Raw genomic sequence first — 12,065 nt, 5'->3', positions numbered from 1 at the left:
GATTCCTGACAGCTGCTGCTCAGCACAGCGTGTCTGATCAGGTTTCCTGGAGGAAATGACTGCTGGGAACTTCTTACTATCTGTTCACTCTTCTGGAGCCGAGCCCTTTGCTGCATGGACTGGAAAATGCTGAAGCTGGCAGCCACCAGTTTCCTGCCGGTTCTATCTCTCATGGAGGGGTTTCACGGGTAGTGCCAGGTAGGGGAAGGCCAAGAAACCAAGGCTCTAGGTCAACCACAACCATCCTGTTTCATGGAGAGCAGATCCTTGTTGAAATGAGATTTTTGTTTGAGTTTTCTGAAAGGTGGGAGATGCAAACTCATGCCGACAGTCCAGGCAGGTGACATAAATGGATGAACTGGGCTGGATGTAAGACAGACAACAGTGTGATCACAATGAGAAATGACACCTGCCACATGGCCATTGTGTTGGGGAGGCAGTAGGGAGTGGTGGGGACTTCGGAAAACTGGAGAGCACATGCCCTATTAAAGGAGGCAGCTGATTGCTGCCCTTTAGGAAAGTGGGCCCAGGACTGTGAGATCTGACTTTTCAATGTCAGCTAGAAATCAAAAGTTTTACATAAAATCTCCTAATGTTCAAATGTTAATTAAAAATTTTTTTTTTTAAACCTTGAGAAGGCCAAATAAAACAGGCCTGTTAGGCCATGATTTGGGAAAAAATATTCTACTACTTAAAAAAAAAAAAGGTTTGCACATATCCTTGTAAACCCCTTCTGATTTAGGAGGAGAAAACCTGGCTCAGAGAAGCCACGTGGCTGGCCATGGTCCCAGAGCCAGCCAGAGCCAGAGGTGGGACCCAGATCTGTCCCAGAACACTATGGGACCTTCTGCCTTGCTCTTGCAAGGGAACCATGACCCCGGGCACAGCTGTGGCAGGTGGCGAGAACGGGCGTGGAGGAAGTGTGGGGTAACGGAGGCCATTGGTACCTGCAGTTGCCTTGCTTGCCGGAGATCCCGAATTTGGAGTGCGGAACGTCTGGGTTTGGGTGGCTGGAGGGGTGCGGTGTAAGAGGGTGGCGCATCGGACCACGGAGGCCGGAGCTTTTTTCCCCGACTGGTTCGTCTGGGTCTTCGCTGCCACGAAGCGTGGAGACGGGGAGACCTCTGGATGTGAACACTCAGAGCCCGTGTCTGGATCGTCCGGCGGCTCCCACCCGGGGGCAGTACCTGAGAGGGTCACGCTCTCAGTCCCCGAGGGCCCTCAGAGCGGGCAAAGTGAGTGGCTAATTTGGCCACAGGCCCCCACGTTTGAGGGTTGGGACCGTCTCTGCCCAACCTCTTCTCGTGCCACAGAGAGCAAGGACTCTTGCTTCCACCAGGGGCTGAGATCTAGAGCCTTCCCCAGCCTCTCGAGGGAAGCCTGGCCACCAGCTCACACTCAGAGTCACCTGGAGGCCACTGGCAGCCCACTGGGTAGGTCACCCGTAATCCTGACCAGCCCAAGAACTCAGCCTGTGACCCATGCCTAGGGCACCTGAATTAGTATCTCAGGCCCAAATGGCATCTTCTAGAATGTTGGCTTCTAAGCCGCTTTTCCTCCAAAGGAAGGTGGCTCAGAAGGAATGACAGAAAGCAGACAGGTAGGGGCGGGCGGGGGTTGATCGGTGGGGGTGGGGGGAGCACAGGAGAAGGGGCTCTGTGGCACCTTGTGGGCCCCGACTGGGAACTGCTGCTTGCAGGGGACAGTGCTTAACCCAGCGTCTGATGCTTTCATGGAAATAAGTGCAGCAGTCCCCGGATGTCTGGGGAAGCTTGGGACCCCACTACTCAGGGCCCCCGTCTCCCTTCCCTATTATGCAGAAGCTGGGGTCAACGGATACTGCGGGCTGGTCTCGAGTGGCTTCCACCTCTGGTGGTCTCGGGTGGGCAGTGGCCAGCCTCCTTCACACTGCCCTGAGCCACCACCAGTGGTGGCAAGTCCCTGAACCTGGCCACACTCCACGGTAACAACTAAAGAGGAGGAGGCAGGGGTCTTCCCGCTCAGAGATCACAGGACGTCTGCAGCTGTCCCCTGGAGGCAGGAACAGGACTAGGCAGCAAGAAGGGCCCCTCTGGTGCTGCCCAGGGGCTCAGAGACCCCCAGGGATTAACACCGGGGGCACCCTCTTGCCTCAGTGCCTGGCCACAGCAGGGGCCTGCCTACAGCAGCCCTGGCTGCTGCCTCCTCGCCCCTGGGGTGGAGGTGGCCCCCGAGCTCCCCTGGGTGTCTAAGACTCCACGCACTGCTTTCGAAGCCCCCCCCCACCTCTGTCCACCCTGGCAGGTGGGGAACAGTTCAGGGGCCTTGCCCAAGGTCACACAGGACCACTCTGCCGGTCTCCGATCACTTCCCTGAGGCACTCAGGGAAGCTCCAGCGACTCAAGGGCTGCCCCTTGCCCCTTTGGGAGGGTCACCCACTCCTCCACTGACAGTGGTGGCCAGGTGCCAGGAGCTGGGGAACGCTTCAGTTGTGACCTCTTAAACAAGCCCTCATCGGCCCTACCCCAGGCCCAGAAGGAAATCCCCACGGCCTGAGTGTCCCCTTCCCCGAACTCGCGCTTTCTGGCCTCTCGCGTTCTGAACCAGGACTCCCACTCTCCCTCCTCTTTCTGAGCTCAGAGGCCCCGGAGTCCAACCAGAGGCCGGCTCATCTGAGAGATTCCAATTTTTTTTTTTTAACCATGGAATAAACCTACACAGTCATGTTGTGATAGGTGTCCAGAGTTCATCTCTGGTTTCTCTGCTGTCCCCGTGTTAGGCACAGCGTGGCGACCACAGCAAATGGCTCACCGTACAGAACCAGCACTGAGTCCGGAGTGAGGCAAACCCGCCTCTGAATCCCAGCTCCGTTCCTTTGGGCCAATGCAGTCCTGGACTCTACTCCCCTTTCTTGGCCTTGCTTGCCCGCCTCACCCCACCGATAGCAACGGACGCCTGTCCCTGCACGGCCGGCCTTGCAGGGGTTTGTGGGCGTCCAGGGAAGCCAGAGCAGCACCCTGAATGGCAACCTGCTCTCCCGGTGTGAGCAGCTACGGCTGGGATTTTTTTTAGAGATAAGGAAACCAAGGCCCAGAGGTCGATTCTGGCTATAGACATAATACGTTTGTTTCTGGCCACAAGGAATGTTAGCGCAGGGATGAGACAGGAGCTTGAGTGTGCCAGCTACTCGGGGACACCTCTGCACGAGGTCACGTGCCCCCGAGTCCCACTGCCACCCTGTGGCACTCACCCACACATTCTGGCAACCTGCCCCAAGGAACAGAGTTTCTAACAATAGTGCCAGCAAGCTGCTTTCCTCTGAGCCTCCATCTCCACCCCTGCAGAATGGTTTCTAGGATCCCCTGGGAATCAGACCCCGTCATGGCCTACAGTTCCTGCTGTGAGAACCCTAGAATTCCACAAGGGAGTGCCCCTCTTTCCCTGGGGCAGGGAGCTCAGGGAGCGCATGACCTGGGGGTATCACCCGTGTGCTCCAACTCCCCTGCCTGGGACTCCCAGTCTCCTCCCGGCCACTCACCTCGCCGTCTGACATCCTACAATGCCTGTTTCTCTTCCAAGAGCACAGCCTCTGCACATGCTATTCCCTCGGCCTGGAACATTCTTCCCTCAAATTTTTGACTGCTGGTCCTAATTATTACACATAAACATCACTTGCTTGGGGAGTCGCCCCTGATACCTCCCCACCTGGCCACTTATCTCAGTCCCCTCCCTCTTCCCATCCAAGAACTGATCACCACAGTAACAACACATGGAGAGACCTTTGATCAATGACTCTTTCCCCATGAGCCTGTGTGCTCCGGGAGGCAGGAACTCTGCCAGTTTGGCCCACCATGCACTGAGTGCCTGGCGCAGGCCCTGAAATGCAGTGCCCAACAGATACTGTGGAATCTGTGAACTGATGCGTGAATGGCCAGCAGAGTAAAACCCGGCACTGCTGAAGTAGAGCACATCGAAGATGGGATGCACGAAGCGACATAACTGTGCCATGAAGCTATCTGACATGTTATCCTCCCACTGGCCCCAAGGGTGGAAGGTGGAGGGGGCCACGGAGGCTCAGAGAGGTGTGGGCACCACTTCAGGATCACAGAGTGGGCCAGGGCTGAGCCAGGATGAATTTCCCAGGCTCCCGGCTCATTTCACTCAACAGTCTGCTGCATCCGTTGACCTCACGTGGAACATTAGCACATTAGCACGCTGGAATTCCTACCCCAGCTCTCACCAAGAAAGAAAGTCTCAGACAGACTGGCTGACTGCGCTTAGAAGAAATACACATGCGGTATTTGCACCCAAGAGATAGTTAAAAAGTCACAAAGCACTGTGGTCTTCTCTTTCTGGAAAGCTGAAAATTTAACCAGAGCAAAAACAATTCAGAAAGTGTAAGGATTCAAGAAAAGTAATCATATAACTGAGAGGGTGGAGAGACCAGGGAGACAGGCTCCCAGAAAACCTCCACAAGGTGGAGGAGGGTGAAAACGCATTCAGGGCAAGTGGGGTCACGTGCTCACAGGCCGGAGGTGGGAGTGAATGGGAGGTGTGATGGCAGGAGTCAAACCGGAGACTCCTTCTTGTGGATTCTCCTCTTAGAAAGGGAACTGGAACACTTACATAACTGCTATAGGACCAGCCCTCCCGCCATATTCGACTGCAAGGCTGGACAAAGGTGGTGCAGAACTGTGACTCACGAGAGAAGACAAGATGTGAGACCCTTGGTGACTCCAGCCCTCTGCACCAGGGCGGAGAGAGGTGGAGCCCAAACAGAGCACGCCATCCTGCTGAACCAATGAGGCAGTGCTGAGAGTTCAGGGTTTCTGAGGTGGCTCAAATTTTCAGGGCAGAATAACAAAGAGGAAAGAGAATTGTGCAACAAAAAGGAACTTCAGAAATGTGCACAGAGGCCCCCTCGAAGTCTTTGGCTGCATACCAAACTGCATCTGTGCAGAGGGAGTCTCTGCAAAGCCGAGCAGAAAACAGCTACTGGAGGGCTGTGGCTCAGTGCAGATTCAGAGGTCACACAAGGCTAGAGATGTTTTGGAGTTCCCACCTGTCAGAGAGGAAAGACTCGCTGAATACGAATACTTCAGGCTTTCAGTTCAGACCCAGAAAGGCCAGGCCTTAGAGAAACTACTCTCACCCTGGAATAAGAACTATTCTAGACTTGCCCCAACACAGCATAAAAACCAGCTTTTGAAGTATCAGGCTCATCTGTAAGTGAAATAACTGCCTGCCAGAACAAAACTCTTTTCAAAAGACAACAACAAAATTCCAGTCAACAACACAGTATCTGCAACATGTAGCACAGTATGAACAGTTCTTTTTCAGGTAAAGCAGGAAAACTTGACCAATAATCAAGAGAAAAACCAGTCAACAGAAACACACAGAAATGACAGAGATGATGGAATTAGGGGACAAGGACCTTAAAACAGCTGCTATAAATATGCTCAAAGATTTAAAGGAGAACATGAACATAACAAAGAGAGTCATGAAAGCTATAAAAAGGAACCAAATGTAACTTACAGAGATGAAAAATTTGATAGGCGAAATAAAAAATTTACTTAATGAATTTTTCTAATAAAGCAGATTGGACACTACATAAGAAAAGATCAATGAACCTGAAGACAGGGCAATAAAATCTGTCCAACCTGAAGCACAAATGGAAAACCAGGCTGAAAAACATGAACAGGGCTTCAGTTGATCTGTGAACATTATCAAATGTCTAACATATATGTAATTACAGTCTCAATAGAAAAGACAAATATTTGAAAAAATATTGGCTGAAAAATTTCCAAGTTTGATAAAAAATACAAACTCAGGATCCAAGAAGCTCAATGAATCTCTCAAACAGGATAAACACAAAGAAAACTACACATCATAATCAAATTTCTAAACACCAGTCATACAGAGAAATATTTTAAAATATCCTGAGAAAAAAGACACATTAAATATAGGAGAACAACAATCAGAATGATCTCTGACTTCTCATCAGAAACAATATAAGGCAGAAGATAAAGGAATGACATTTTTAAAATGCTGAAACAAAAATTTCTCTGCCTAGAATTCCATATCCAGAGAAAATATCCCTCAACAGAGAAGATGTAATGAAAACATCTTCAGTTGAGAGAATCTTTCACTAACAAACCTACAACATAAGAAATGTCAAAGAAAGTTCTTCTGCAATAAAGGAAAATGATAATAGATGGAATTCTGATTTGCACGAAAGAAAAAAAATTACAGTTTATAAACAGTAAATATGTAAATATAAAAGGCATTTTCTCATTTCTTAATTGCTTTAACAAATAATTGACTGTTTTAAGCTAAAAGAGTAACTTGCGTGTATAACAGATGTAGGCACAAAGGTACAAGAAAAACACAAAGGATAGGAGGGTAGTAAATGGGAAGTGTACTGCTGGAAGGCTTTTACATTAATAAACTCTCTGAGGAGTTTACATTATGATGTCTCATGATATATATTCATGGCAGATTGTAATATATTAAAGATGTATATTCTAAACCACAGAGTAACCACTAAAGAAAAAGAGTTCTGGCTAGAAAGCTAAGAGGAAATTTTTAAAAATACTTAATACTAGAAGGCAAGAAAATAAGAAAAAATGAGTAATAAGAACAAAGGGGACCTATAGAAAAAAATACAGGATGGTAAACTTAAATCCAACCATATCAATAAATTATATTAAGTGTAAATGGATTAAATACTTCAATTAAAAGGCAGGGACTGCCAGACCGGATAAAGGAGTAAGAATAAACTATATGTACACACTTCAAATATAAAGATACAGATCGATTAAAAGAAAATGACGAAAAGAACTATACCATGCAACTGCTAATCCTAAAAAAGCTGTAATGGCTATAATATCAGATAAAGTAGATTTCAGGACAACAGGTACCACCAGAGATAAAAAAGCGCATTGCACAATTTCAAAAAAGGTCAATGTATCAAGACACAATGATCCCAAGTGTATGTACCTAATAACAGAGTTTCAAATTACATGAATCAAAAACTGACAGACCAAAGAGGGGAAACAGACAAATCCATAATTACAGTTGAGAATTTTGATGCTTATATGTTTAAATAATCCTTCCCACAAAGAAAATTTCAGACTTGATGGCTTTCCTGTTGAATTCTATAGAACATTTAAGTAAAATAATACCAATTCTATACAAACTCTTCAGAGAACTGAAGAGGAGGGAATATTCTTCCCTACTCACTCTATGAGGCCAGCACTCCTCTGATATCCAATGTAGACAAGAACATTATGAGAAAAGTACAGTGCTGGTTGGAATGTAAAATAGCAGAACCACTTTGGAAAATAATTTGGCTGTTTCTTAAAAGTTCAACATACACCTACCATATGATCCGGCCATTCCACTCCTAGGTTGTTTACCCCAGAGAAATGGAAGCATTTGTCCTTCCAAAGACACGTGCACAAACGTTCACAGCAGCTTTATTTGCACTGGCTCCACACTGGAAACAACCCAAATGTCCATCCATATGTGAACAGATAAAGGAATTGTGGCATGTAGATCTAGACAATGGAATACTACTTATCAATTAAAAGGTATGAACTACTGATGCAATGTAAACATGGATGAATCTCAAACCAAGTGAGATTCAGACCCAATCTGAAAGTGAAAGCCAGACCAAAAGAAGTTCATCCTGTAAGATTGCATATATGTAAAATTCTAGGAAATGCAAACTAGTCTACATTAACAGGAAGTGGGTCAGTGTTTGCCTGGGGACGAAGTGGTAAGTGAGGGATTACAGAAGGGCTGGAGGAGACAGCGGTGGTGGATATGTTCATTACACTGTGGTGACAGTTTCATGGGTCACATGTCGGTTGAAACTTATCAAACTGTGTACTTTAAATTATGGGCACTTTATTGTATGACAATATACCTCAATGCAGGTTTAAAAAAAAATTCACCAGATGGTCTTGATTATGACCATAATTAAAACATCACTGATTGAGTATGGGGCACTCTGCTAATCTTAGGACTGTAGTTCCCTGCCCTTGAGGGGGCAGTCTGGGGAGTGATATTAAAAGCCAGTTTAAAATCCTTTAGATAGAAGTGGGTGGAAAACATGTTCTTGAAAACAAATGAACTATACAAACTACCCTGGCTCTTTAAGTAATTTAGATGCCCATGCAAAAACTTGATTGTGGTGATTGTTTCACAATGCATATGTATATCAAATCATCCAGTTATATACCTTAAATAGATCCTATTTAAAAAGAAAAGAAGCTTTGAAGAAGGAAGTCATTCTGTGGCAAAGAATAAACATCCTCATGTTGTAACTTATTTCAGTTCATTTCACTGTTTGACTTTCTGATATTCTTAATATATTTTAATAAAGTATAGGCACAGTGACTTATTTTCTTAAAAACCATGTAATTTACCACCCTAACAAAATAAAAGCTAAGAATCCATAGAATCATCTCAATAGATGTAGGAAAAAACCATGTGACACGAATTTATAATAAAAACTTTCAGAAAACTATGAATAGAAGGTAACTTCCTCAACTAATAAAGGGCATCTATGAAAATCTACTTTAGCTAACACACTACTTAATAAAAAACTGAACTCTATGATCAGGAACAAAGTAGAGATACCCACTCATTTCTTCTACTCAACATTGTACTGGAGGGTCCTAACCAGAATAGTGAGGAAGAAAAAAATAATAAAGAGAATACAGATCGGAAAGAAGTAAAGCTGTCTTTATTAACAGACGACATCTGCATATACAAGGAAAATCCTGAGAAGTGTACAAAAAATCTATTAGAATAAGTGAATTTAGTAAATTTCCAGGATACAAATTCAATATACAAAAATTGCTTGTTTATATGTAATAGCAACAATTGAAAAATTAAATTTAAAAATCACAGTACCATCAATAAACACATGCAAGACTTCTCTGAAAAGTACAAACTATTGCTGAGAGAAATTAAATAAGCCCTAAATACTTGGAGAAATATTCTATGCTCAAGGACTGGAAGATTCAATATTATTGCAATGTCTGTTCTCCCTAAAGTGTTCTATAGATTCGATGTAATCCCAAACAAAATCCCAGCTGGATTTTTTTGGTGGAAATTGGAGAAAACTAACATTTATATGGAAAAATAAAGTTCTCAGAATAGCCAAATATTCTTCAAACAGAAGAACAAAGTTGAAAAACTAAGAGGAGCTGATTTAAGACTTACTACAAAGCTTCGGTAAATAAGAGCATGCGGAATTGGCATGAAGACAGACAAACACATCAGTGGGAGAGATATAAACTCACACTTACACATTTAAATACTTTCAGCAAAGGTACAATGCAATGCAATAGGAAAAAATAATCTTTCCAACAAATGGTACTGAACAACCAGGTATCTGTATGGAATAAAATGAATCCCAACTCATACCTCACATCATTCCCAGGAGTTAACTCGGACCACAGATCTAAATGCAAAAGCTAAAACTATAAAACTTCTAAAAGGTAAGGAAGGAGAGGCTATCTTCGCCATCTCGAGGGAGGCAAGGATAGCCTTGAAGTAGAACCTAGAAAGCACTAACTATAGAAAAAAATGATAAAATGGACATCAACAAAATGAAAAACATCTGCTCATCAAATGATACTATATGCACATCAACAGGCATGCCAGAGACCAGGTGAAAATCTCCATAATACATATATCTGACAGACAACCCAGACCTATTTGAATAAAGAACTCCTACAACGTAATAATAAAAAGACCAACAGCCCAATCAAAACACAGGCAAAAAGGCCAAAACAATTTCCAAAGTAAAATATATAAATGGTCAAAAAAGCAAATGCAGAGATGGTCAACATCATTAGGAAAATACAGTCATTTTCATTAGGAAAATACAAATTAACACCACAGTGACATACCACTACCCATTCTCTAGAATAACTAGGATTAAATAGCCCGATGCCACCAAACATGTGCAAGAACACAGAGCAAGTGGCATTCCCAGACATGGCTGGGGGGAGTGTAAGATGCTACAGTCATTTTGGAACATGGTTTGTCAGTTATTAAAAAGTTAAACACACTATCCCCCATGGCCCAGTAATTCCACTGCTTGGTATTTATTTATCCAAGAGAAATGAACACATGTGCCCACAAAAAGCCTCATACAAGCATTTTCATAGCAGCTTTATAATAACCTAAATACGAAACCAACCCAAATGAATTGGTAAATGGCCAAACAAGCGGTGGTATTTTCATACAGTGGAATATTGCTCAGCTGAAAGAGAATGCACAGCCACTACATACGATAACATGTTACAAGTCTTAAAAACATTTTATGAGCCAGGCATAAAAGAATATATATTACATGGCTCCGTTTGTAAGAACTTTTTCTATACTTGACCCATATCCTTCTAGATACTCTCACAGGCCCAGGGTCGCAAGCCCTGGCCGTGGATAACACCTGATGAAGCCCCAAGTCCAGTCCCGGCCTCCACACAGAACCCATCAGCCCACAAATCTCTAGATCCAGAGGCCACCACGGGGGATGTCTCTTGGGTCAGCTTTGGAGTTAGTCCTCTGTTGGGTGTAGCCTAAATCTCTCATGCTGTATTTTAAACACAGATGCTCCTAGAGTCCCCAGACTTCAGTGGGTGATAGAGAGATTCGGTCAACAAACAAATGCAGAAGGACAAAGAGAGAGTCCACAACAGAGGACAGAAGAAAATGAGGACCAGAGAAAAAGAAGTAGACTGACCTTCAGGAAAGCAGCACCAGGCTGTCGGGAAGAAATTAGGGTACAAGCGACACACCCCTTCCTGCTGTACCATCTGACATGTGATGCGGGACAGCTTCAAGGTCAGGTACGGGCCTGAAGCCTGCCTGCCAGGATTCAAAGCCAAGCCCCCCCCTTACTAACCCTATGACTTTACTCAACTTATCCCAGAAGAGCAGAGGCAGCACTGAAGATACTCTCCAAGGGCTGACACCAAGGCTGCAGCTGGCCTCGGACCTAACCCCCCAGTGAAAGTGCATCATGGGTAGCATGTGCTCTGGGCACCATTCACTGCGTCACTGGAGGGCACGGACACAGCTGCCCCGCCCCTGCCCATGGAAAGCTGGATTCCCAGAGGGGCCCGGGCTGTGGAGTTCAAGCCCAGCTACAGCCCTGATGCCTGGCAATCAGCACCACGAGTGGGTCAACTGGACGAGTCAGTACCCACCCAGTGGAACCTTCACATCCTCACCCCACACACCACCTGGCTGGCTACATGGAGGGCACTCAATGAACTATACATTTCCAGCTTGGGTGGTGGGAGGGGTTCGTCTAGTTGGGCCACAGCAGGTGCCTGCCTGAGGGTCACCTCACATTGGAGCTACCTGGAATCCAGACCTGGGGCTGGGAAGACCTCGAGAGCTCTCACAGATGGGAAACTTGAGCCCAGAGAAGGTGAGCGACAGGCAAAAGGTCACACAGCAGTCAAGGGCAAGCTAGGATGAGAATCCCAGCCCAGTGCTCGACCTGGGCACTGGAGCCATCGCCCCTGGGGAGACCCCTCAGCCCCTGCCACTCTGCCCAGCAGGGAGGAAAGCTCTGGACACGGCTCCTCCCCACCCAAATACCCTGGCGGAAGCCACCTGCCTGTGCTGCTGTTGTCAGGTCTCCAGGAGGGTCATGGGCCTTCCCAGACTTGAAAGTGGCGTGAACCCCCAGTGACCTTGCATAAACTCTCCCCCTCTCTCTGGACCCAAGTCTTCTCCCATCCATAGACTGGGGCATGGGATACCCACAGCTCTGCTGTGAGAAACACTCCCAGACAGGCTCCTAACATCCAGCCCTGCTGTCCTGAGACGCTGCACAAGTCCCGCCCCTGCCAGAACTTTGGTTTCTGCACCTGTACGAGAAAGAGTGGAAGACTGAAGCCCCCCAGCTCGTATACTCAGGGATCTAAGGACGGATACCCTTTTGATGTCCAAGAAAGGGGGAGCTGGGAAATCAGGAGGCAGGCCCACAGGCGTCAGGAGGATGGAGGGCCAGGATGTCCCCAGGGGAAGTGTCCTTAGTGCCCTTTCCCTCCCCT

At 46.3% G+C, this 12,065-nt stretch overlaps 1 protein-coding gene across 1 annotated transcript in view; it reads right to left on the bottom strand.

Moving 5' to 3' along the window:
- The window catches only part of ZNF618 (zinc finger protein 618), a 55,125-nt gene that overhangs the window by 15,658 nt on the left and 27,402 nt on the right, over positions 1–12,065 (bottom strand). The gene's annotated exons all lie outside the window — the stretch shown is intronic.

This window comes from Eulemur rufifrons, chromosome 7, assembly GCF_041146395.1.
Source record: "Eulemur rufifrons isolate Redbay chromosome 7, OSU_ERuf_1, whole genome shotgun sequence".
NCBI classification, from domain to species: domain Eukaryota; kingdom Metazoa; phylum Chordata; class Mammalia; order Primates; family Lemuridae; genus Eulemur; species Eulemur rufifrons.
The sequence above is the reverse complement of the archived record's forward strand: the minus strand, read 5'-3'. Positions and strand labels throughout refer to the sequence as shown.